An 8,573-nucleotide genomic window follows, 5' to 3' on the forward strand; every position below is an offset into this window, starting at 1 on the left:
AAGAAAATGCTGCAAACAAATCTAGATGTTACATCAATAAAACCCAATGACAGCATGGCAGAAGAAATGACAGAAAAGGAGTTCAGAATGTACATAATTAAAATGATCAGAGAAGCAAACGATGAGATGAAAGAGCAAATGCAAGCATTGAATGATCGCACCAATCGACAGTTAAAAGAGCAAATACAGGAAGCAAAAGATCATTTCAATAAAGAGTTAGAGATATTGAAAAAAAACCAAACAGAAATCCTTGACATGAAGGAAACAATAAACCAAATTAAGAACTCCATAGAAAGCATATCCAATAGGATTGAACACCTGGAAGACAGAACCTCAGACATTGAAGACAAAATATTTAACCTTGAAAACAAAGTTGAACAAACAGAGAAGATGGTAAGAAATCATGAACAGAATCTACAAGAACTATGGGATATCATGAAAAGGCCAAATTTAAGAATTATTGGGATTGAGGAAGGCCTAGAGAAACAAGCCAAAGGAATGAACAACCTATTCAATGAAATAATATCAGAAAATTTCCCAAATCTGAAGAATGAAATGGAAAATCAAGTTCAAGAGGCTTATAGGACTCCAAATACACAAAATTACAACAGACCCACACCAAGGCACATTATAATGAAAATACCTAACATACAAAATAAAGACAGAATTTTAAAGGCTGTGAGAGAAAAGAACCAAATTACATTCAGGGGGAAACCAATAAGGATATCAGCAGATTTTTCAATCCAGACCCTAAAAGCTAGAAGCTCCTGGAACAACATTTTTCAAGCCCTGAAAGAAAATGGATGCCAACCAAGAATCTTATACCCAGCAAAACTTACCTTCAAATTTGACGATGAAATAAAATCCTTCCATGATAAACAAAAGCTAAAAGGATTTACAAAAAGAAAGCCAGCATTACAGAACATTCTCAACAAAATATTCCATGAGGAAGAGATGAAAAACAAAGAAGCAAATCAGCAAAGGGAGGAATTATCCTAAAGGAATTGTCAAATAAAGGAGGAAACAAGTTGTGTCAAACAAATAAATAAACAAAATTTTAAAAATGAACCAAATGACCGGGAAACCAAATCATTTCTCTATAATAACCCTGAATGTTAATGGCCTGAATTCATCAATCAAAAGACATAGACTGGCAGACTGGATTAAAAAGAAAGATCCAACAATATGTTGCCTGCAAGAGACTCAGCTCATAGAAAAAGATACCCATAGATTAAAGGTGAAAGGATGGGGAAAAACATACCATGCACATGGACTCAGCAAAAAAGCTGGAGTATCCATCCTCATTTCCGATAATGTGGACTTCAAGCCAAAGTTAGTCAGAAGGGATAAAGAAGGTCATTTCATACTGCTTAAGGGAAGCATAAATCAGCAAGATATAACAATCATAAACATCTATGCCCCAAACAGTGGCTCATCTATGTATGTCAAACAAATCCTTCTCAATTTCATAAACCAAATAGACCACAACACAATAATACTAGGTGATTTTAACACACCGCTCTCACCACTGGACAGATCTTCCAGACAAAATTGAACAAAGAAACCATAGATCTCAATAACACAATCAATAATTTAGACTTAACGGACATTTATAGAATATACCATCCAACCAAGAGCGAATACACTTTCTTCTCAGCAGCACATGGATCCTTCTCTAAAATAGACCATATATTATGCCACAAAGCTAATGTTAGCAAATACAAGAAGATAGAGACACTAGCATATATTCTATCGGATCATAATGGATTGAAGTTAGAAATAAATGAAAGAGTAAAACACAGAAACTATTCCAACATCTGGAGATTAAACAATATGCTATTATATGATGAATGGATAACAGAAGATATTAGGAAGGAAATTAAAAAATTCTTAGAGGTAAATGAGAACAAAGAAACATCATATCAAAATCTCTGGGACACTATGAAAGCAGTACTTAGAGGGAAATTTATTTCATGGAGCGCATTTAATAAAAGAAGTAAAACTCAACAAATAAACAACCTAACACTACAGCTCAAAGCCCTAGAAAAAGAAGAACAGAACAGCACCAAAAGTAGTAGAAGACAGGAAATAGTTAAACTCAGAGCTGAAATCAATGAAATTGAAACAAAAGAAACAATACAAAAAATTGACAAAATAAATAGTTGGTTCTTCGAAAAAATAAACAAAATTGATAAACCTTTAGCCACACTAACAAAGAGAAGACGAGAGAAAACCCAAATCACTAAAATTCGGAATGAACAAGGAAATATCACAACAGACAGGATGGAAATACAAAACATAATTAGAAGCTATTTTGAAAATCTATACTCCAACAAAATAGAAAATTTCGAAGACATCAACAGGTTTCTAGAGACATACGAATTGCCTAAACTGAATGAGGAGGACATAAACAATTTAAATAGACCAATTTCAAGTACTGAAATAGAAGAAGTCATCAAAAGCCTACCAACAAAGAAAAGTCCGGGACCAGATGGGTTCTCAGCCGAGTTCTACAAAACCTTTAAGGAAGAGCTCATTCCAATACTTCTCAAAGTATTCCATAAAATAGAAGAGGAGGGAACCCTCCCAAACTCATTCTATGAAGCCAATATCACCCTGATACCTAAACCAGACAGAGACTCATCAAGGAAAGAAAATTTCAGACCAATATCCTTAATGAACATCGACGCAAAAATTTTCAACAAAATTTTAGCAAATCGCATACAAAAACATATTAAAAAGATAGTGCACCATGATCAAGTGGGTTTCATCCCAGGGATGCAAGGTTGGTTCAACATCAGGAAATCAATAAACGTAATTCACCATATTAATAGACTTAAAGTTAAGAATCACATGATTATTTCAATAGATGCAGAAAAAGCATTTGATAAAATACAGCACCCCTTCATGCTCAAAACACTAGAAAAAATAGGGATAGTGGGAACATTCCTTAACATTGTAAAGGCCATTTATGCTAAGCCCATGGCTAATATCATTCTAACTGGTGAAAAACTGAAAGCATTCCCCCTAAAAACTGGAACAAGCCAGGGATGCCCTCTTTCACCACTTCTATTCAACATTGTTCTTGAGACTCTGGCCAGAGCAATTAGACAAACCAAAGAAATTAAAGGGATACGAATTGGAAAAGAAGAACTCAAACTATCCCTGTTCGCTGATGACATGATTATATATTTAGAGGAACCTGGAAATTCCACCAGAAAACTCTTAGAACTCATAAGTGATTTCAGTAAAGTAGCAGGTTACAAGATCAATGCCCATAAATCCAACGCATTTTTATACATAAGTGATGAATCTTCAGAAAGAGAAATTAGGAAAACTACCCCATTCACAATAGCCTCGAAAAAAATAAAATACTTGGGAATCAATCTCACAAAAGAGGTGAAAGACCTCTACAATGAGAACTATACAACACTAAAGAAAGAAATTAAAGAAAACCTTAGAAGATGGAAAGATGTTCCATGTTCTTGGATAGGAAGAATTAATATTGTCAAAATGGCCATACTACCTAAAGTGCTATACAAATTCAATGCAATTCCAATTAAAATCCCAATTGTGTACCTTACAGAAATAGAGCAAGCAATTATGAAATTCATCTGGAAGAATAAGAAACCCAGAATAGCTAAAGCAATCCTTAGCAGGAAGAGTGAAACAGGGGGTATTGCAATACCAGATCTTCAACTCTACTACAAAGCAATAGTAACAAAAACGGCATGGTATTGGTACCAAAATAGAAAGGTAGATCAATGGTACAGAATAGAGGACACGGACACAAACCCAAATAAATACAATTTTCTCATACTAGACAAAGGGACCAAAAATATGCAATGGAGAAAAGATAGCCTCTTCAACAAATGGTGCTGGGAGAATTGGAAATCCATATGCAACAGAATGAAACTAAACCCATATCTCTCACCATGCACGAAACTAAACTGAAAATGGATTAAGGACCTCGGAATCAGACCAGAGACCCTGCAGATTATAGAAGAAAAAGTAGGTCCAAATCTTCACCTTGTTGGTCTAGGACCAGACTTCCTTAACAGGACTCCCATAGCACAAGAAATAAAAGCTAGAATCAACCACTGGGATAGATTCAAACTAAAAAGCTTTCTCTCAGCAAAGGAAACTATCAGAAATGCGAAGAAAGAGCCTACAGAGTGGGAGAATATCTTTGCCAATCATACTTCAGATAGAGCACTAATCTCCAGAATCTATAAAGAACTCAAAAAACTCTATCCAAGAAGTCAAATAATCCAGTCAACAAATGGGCTAAGGAAATGAATAGACACCTCACAGAAGAAGATCTACAAGCAATCAACAAACATATGGAAAAATGTTCAACATCTCTAGTAATAAGAGAAATGCAAATCAAAACCACCCTAAGATTCCATCTCACCCCAATTAGAATGGCGATTATCAAGAATACGAGCAACAACAGGTGTTGGCGAGGATGTGGGGAGAAAGGTACACTCATACACTGCTGGTGGGGCTGCAAATTAGTGCAGCCACTCTGGAAAGCAGTGTGGAGATTCCTTAGAAAGCTTGGAATGGACCCTCCATTTGACCCAGCTATCCCACTCCTTGGCCTATACCCAAAGGACTTAAAATCTGCATACTACAGAGATACAGCCACATCAATGTTCATAGCTGCTCAATTCACAATAGCCAGACTGTGGAACCAACCTAGATGCCCTTCAATTGATGAGTGGATAAAGAAACTATGGTATATATATACAATGGAATATTACTCAGCCATAAAGAATGATAAAATTATGGCATTTGCAGGCAAATGGATGAAATTGGAGAATATCATGCTAAGTGAGATAAGCCAATCTCAAAAAGCCAAAGGACGAATGATATCACTAATAAGTGGAGGATGACACATAATGGGGGGGAGGGAAGGGTTAGTGTTAGGGTTAGAGTTAGGGTTAGGGAGGGGGGCAAGTATGGAGGAAGGAACTACTGTGTAGAGGGTAAAGAGGGGTGGGAGGGGTGGGGGGAAGGGAAAAGATAACAGAATGAATCAAACAACATTACTCTTTGTAAATTTATGATTACACAAATGGTATGCCTTTGTGCCATGTACAAACAGAGAAACAACATGTATCCCATTTGTTTACAATAAAAAAAAAATGTTTAAAACCATAAAAAAAAAAAAAAAAAAAAAAAAAAAAAAAAAAAGAAAAGGAAGCCGAGGAGGAGTGGCAGCAGAGGAGAAGCAGAGGGGTGTTACGAGGTAGGCAAAGGAGGTAGTTCAAGAAGGGAGGCGTGAGTCCATGCAAAAACCCATGAGAGGTTATGTCAAGGGTAACTAAGGATTAGTTGTTAGATTTCGGGGTCACTGGAACCTTACACCACCAAGTTTGGTGGTTGAAATTAATTGTAACAGGTTCAAGAGTAATAGGGTGGGAGTGAGCATAGACTGTGAATGTAGATGAATTTTTTAGACTACGTCCCTGAAAATGAGAGTTAAAAAAAAAATGGCACCAGAAAAATAGAGTTGAGAGGATATTAAGTGCAAGATTATTGTCAAGGTATCTTACTCTGTTCAGGCTGCTCCAGCAAAACACTGTAGACTGAGTAATTTATAAACAATACAAAAATGTTTTCCTCACAGTTCTGGAGACCAGAAGTGCAAGATCAAGGTGCCAGCAGATTTGGTGTCTGGTGAAGGCTCTCTCTATTCTTTAAAGATAGGAAATTCTCGTGTTCTCCCATTATGAAGGGGCAAAATATCACCCTCAGGCCAGGTGTGGTGGCACGTACTTGTAATCTCAGCTACTTGTCAGGTTGAGGAAGGAGGATCATGAGTTCAAGTCCAGCCTGGGCTGGGCTCTCTCAAACTAAAATTATTTTTATAAAAGGGTTGGGGATGTAGGTTAGTGGCAAAACACTTAACTAGTGAGTGTAGGGGCCTAGGTTCAATCCCCAATATCATAAAAGAAAACAAAAATCCTTCTCAGACCCCCTTTACAAGGGTATTATGTTATTTTGTATCACTGTGACAAAATACCTGGAAGGAATCAACTTAAAGGAGGAAAGATTTATTTTGGCTCACAGCTTCAGTCCGTTTACTTGGACCAGTTGCTTTCAGATCTGTGGAGAGGCAGAAGCATATGATGAGGGAAAACTGCTTAGCTGATGAATAACCAGGAAGCTACAAGAGAGCTTGCTTTTATAACGAAGCCCTCCCTTCAATGGATTAATCTGTGAATCCATCAATGGATTAACCCACTGGCAAGGTCAGAGCCTTTGTGATCCAGTCACCTCCAAAGGCCCATCTCTGAACACTGCTGTGTTGGGGACGAAGTGTTCAACACATGAGCTTTTTGGGGACATTAAGATCCAAACCATAAGAGGCATTAATCCCATTCACGAGGGCTCTACTCTCACGATCTCCCAAAGACTCACCTCTTAATACCAACACATGAGGGATTAGACTCTAGCTCATGAATTTCACATAGACACCAAAATTCAACCCACAGCACAGAGAGTTTGAGATGGATATTGATGACCCAGTTGATAGGAAAAAATACTGCAGAGGAAGAAAAAAAGAAAATCATGGAAGCTGGTTCCCTCAGGGCTGGGTTTGCCCATTGTGAGACAGACAGGTCAGGCAGACAGGTGGTGAGGTGCTGGCGTTAAAGCCAGCCACCAGGAATCCTGTGGAGGTTAGAACTTTTCTTCTTCTTTTTCTTCTTTTAAATTACAGCTTTATAGTTATACATAGTAGTTGGGTTCATCCCGACAAACTCATACATGCATGGAATTCAATTTCGGTTCATGATTCCCTCCTTTTCCTTCCCTTCCTGCCTCCCCTCTCCCATTCTCCTTCCTCTACTCTACTAGACTTCCTTTCTGTCATCTCTTAATTTATATTTGATTGGTTCTTTCTACCTATGCATGAAGGGGAAGTTCCCTGTTGTATATTTATGTATGCTCATAACATGATTTTTGAAGAATTCATTCTGCATTGAGGCTGGGAGTTTTCGAACAGCAGCAGGATGTGGAGCAGCTGTCCAGGCTCCATTTACCTGCCTACCACTTCCACTCAGGGCATAAGAAATAGCAGTACTTATATGGCTCACAGAGTTGTGATTTGGGCAGATTCAGTGCAGCCATTCCATTTCTCTCTACTCCACATCAGCCAGGAAAAGGCTGGAGCTAACTCCCCCTCTTTCTCTACATATGGCAGCGCCTCCACCCCTAAACAGCTAGTTTTTGGGATTGGGCATCCTTTGGCATCTACATTTGGTGGCCATTCCCTGACTCCCCAGTGTGGTGGCCTCAGGGGAGCCAGACTTCACATCTGTGAGCTCAGACTCCCAAGATGCATGATGTTTTGAGAAAGAGGTCCAGGACAAAGCCATGTTGTCTTGTAGGATGGTTATCACAGAAAAACCTAAATAAAAACTCTAGCTTCATTTGCTCTTAATTAACTTAAAATCACTAATTTTGGAGGTCACACAGCTGAGCAATATATTATTAGTCTCCCACTAGCTTTGCTGTAGATAATGCCTCTGACGTGTGGGTTAGGATGTTAATGGTTGCCTAGGTTACTTTTCAGAGACTCAAAAGCAACATTTGCTGAAAACACTGACTCTTCTCTTGGGCCTTCAGATGTCTCATGGGTGATTGGAATGGGATGAAAACGTTTGGCATATCTGGATTCATGTTGTGTCTGTCTCTTTCACTGCCTTAACCTTTGGGTCAGATTCTTCTCAGCTCTGCAAGTAGACATGCCAATCATTTGAGAAATGTTTTGTTCAGAACTATAATATGGGGTTAATTTGACCTAGACTTGCCTAGTTTCTTTTCTTCCCCTTCAAGGCATACGACACCTACCAGTCACCATGACCAGAAACACCACACCATAAAGGATGAAAAGAAGTTGCAATGGAGTTCCTGGAAGATCCCTGCCAATTCAGGAAAAACCATGAATATCCCTTCCTTTTATTAGCTAGTCTGTCTCTCATTATTCCTATCCCACATCTATAACTCCTCTACTCCCTTGAAGTTGAGAAGGTGATTTATGAGAAGAGCTCCTGTTTCTTCATTTTTTGTTGCTGAATAAAGTTCTTTCTTCTCCCGTCACTCTGTCTTTTGAGTCATTGGTCTTATCAAGCAGCAGGAGAATCAGACCTCTTCTTGGTTATAGGACCTGTCTCAAAAGTCACAGGCTCTTGGTTAAGGCGGTTACTGAGGGACTCCTAGGTCAAGGACTGAATGTTCTGATTGCATTGTAGCCACCTTTGGAAATGCAATTTGCTGCAAGTGCTCCTAAATGAATGTGTAGCCTAAATCATAATCCAGCCATTGATAAATTCTTTTTTCCCTAACTTCACTTTCCTGTCCACGTTGAACAATGAGGCAAGGCAGAATTAGTCCCATGGCAAAGGCGGATTTCAACATTTTGGATCTGACAGATCTGAGTTCTCACTCCTGTCACCTATGAAACAAGGGGCCCTGGGGCACATATCCTAATCTCCCAAGTCTCTTAGCTACTTGCACCTGTAGTCTCAGCTACCTGGGAGGCTGAGGCAGGAGGACTGCTT

At 38.6% G+C, this 8,573-nt stretch overlaps 1 protein-coding gene across 1 annotated transcript in view; it reads left to right on the forward strand.

Annotated features, from left to right (window-relative positions):
• Positions 1 to 8,156, forward strand: part of HNRNPF (heterogeneous nuclear ribonucleoprotein F) — a 118,574-nt gene extending 110,418 nt beyond the window's left edge. The window contains exon 8 of the transcript XR_013763445.1: positions 7,849 to 8,156. The gene's annotated coding sequence lies outside the window, so the exon portion shown is untranslated. The remainder of the gene's footprint in view (positions 1 to 7,848) is intronic.
• The last annotated feature ends 417 nt before the right edge of the window (positions 8,157 to 8,573 follow it).

The sequence above is a fragment of the Sciurus vulgaris genome (genome assembly GCF_902686455.1).
Source record: "Sciurus vulgaris genome assembly, chromosome: 4".
Classification (NCBI taxonomy): domain Eukaryota; kingdom Metazoa; phylum Chordata; class Mammalia; order Rodentia; family Sciuridae; genus Sciurus; species Sciurus vulgaris.